Genomic DNA, 1,768 nt, shown 5'->3' with positions numbered 1-1,768 from the left:
AAACTTATGCCTAAGTTCAATTATAATTAAAAAATGAAATATATTTAAAAGCATTTATATCCAATTAGGCCTTTTTTCTGGAGTGTCCTTACTGAATAGATTCAATAAACTCAGAGGAACTACTGCTAATATAATTAATCATCTTGCATGAGTTATTAGTTATTTAGCTTTTATATATGGTTTTGACTTCTTAAGCAAATTTCAATTTCTAACTGTACAACAGACACTGACAAACAATAACAAAATAAGTGACAAAAATTGTCAGACCTTAAGGTTTTAAGAATAACACAAATACATCCATCCATTTTCTCCTACTTCATCCGCAAGGGTCGCAGTGGGGTTGTTGCCTCCAACGAAAGGGTAAACCCTGGACAGAGAGACATGCAGCGATGCGCACATACCCTCACACCAAAGGACAAATTTTAGACGTCAATTAACAGTCATGTGTTTGAACTGTGGGAGGAAGGCGGTGTTCCCAGAGAGAAATCATGCATGCATGGAGAGAACATGCAAACTCCATGCAGAAAGACCCCTGGACCATGAATCAACCCCGGAAACTTCCTGCTGCAAGGCGACAGTGCTAAACACACAGATACATCCTTTTATGTTCTTTGCAATTATTTACTCTAAAATATAAACCTTTTCTTGAAATGGAAATCTCAGCATTCATTCCAAAAAAGTTAAAAAACAACCCAATGGAGTTGTTTCCAAATTTGAAGATGTTTCTCTTCCCATCCAGGAAGGTTTTTCAATTCAAAAAGGCAAAAATAGCGCTGAGTTGCAGGCTTTATAGAGTGGACTTGTTTTGGCTTAGAAAACATGCAAATTAAACTGGACAAAACGGTTCTGTCCCTTAGGAATGCGCAATCGTTTGGGTTATTTGTTAGCCTGCAATACCCGATGCCTGTCAATGTATCAGACGTAATTGAACAGACAGATCAGATCAGGCAAGGTTAGTTAGTTGTGATGGAAAATAACCATCCATCCATCTTTTTTCCATCAAGCTTATCCCTGCTGGGGTTGCGAGGGGTGCTGGTGCCACCAGCTGTCAATGGGAGAGAGGCAGGGTCATAGCCTGACGTAGTCCTAATCAAATCTAGTCAGAATATGAGTCTGATACTGCTCCATAGAGCTGTGATTATGGGGCGTGTTTCGAACGAATCAGGAAAAAAAATGCCTCTGCACTCAATTGGATAGACCTACAACCAATAAGAGCAACTTCCCGACCTCAAACGTTGTGGGCGGGACTAAGTTTGGAATGGTGCCCAGGCTAGCAGGGTCCACCCTGGATGGAAAATATAGCACGTACTATTTTCTCCTAGTGGAAAGAACAGAGGTCAGATTAAATATAAAGTACATTGGCAGAGACAAATTAGGTTGGTTATCTTTAGCCTTTATTAACTCTTTTCTGACCAGCTACAAATGTTGCCTTATTCCATTGGTTAAAAAAAATGGGCCGCTAATTAAAGAGACTATCCTCAAACCTTATAACTTTTGTGTTTTACTACTAAACGAACACAAAGAGAGAGGAACAGCAGACAAAAAGCCAACTCCTAAGTCTGAGAAGCTCTCATTAAACATAAAGGGTCATGCTGCTCCAGCCAGGAACCCCTTATACAGACCCATATAGTAAGGACCATTAAGGCACTTCAAAGTTCACCCCTCTACATCAGGACCGGGCTGATGCTGCAGAGGGGAAATATCCGATTCCTCATTCGCTGCTTTATTTTCCCATCAGTTGACCACTCACTCACTCTCAACTCCTCAT

This window comes from Cyprinodon variegatus, unplaced genomic scaffold (assembly GCF_000732505.1).
Source record: "Cyprinodon variegatus isolate N-32 unplaced genomic scaffold, C_variegatus-1.0 Scaffold1248, whole genome shotgun sequence".
Classification (NCBI taxonomy): domain Eukaryota; kingdom Metazoa; phylum Chordata; class Actinopteri; order Cyprinodontiformes; family Cyprinodontidae; genus Cyprinodon; species Cyprinodon variegatus.
This window is presented reverse-complemented; position numbering follows the sequence as displayed.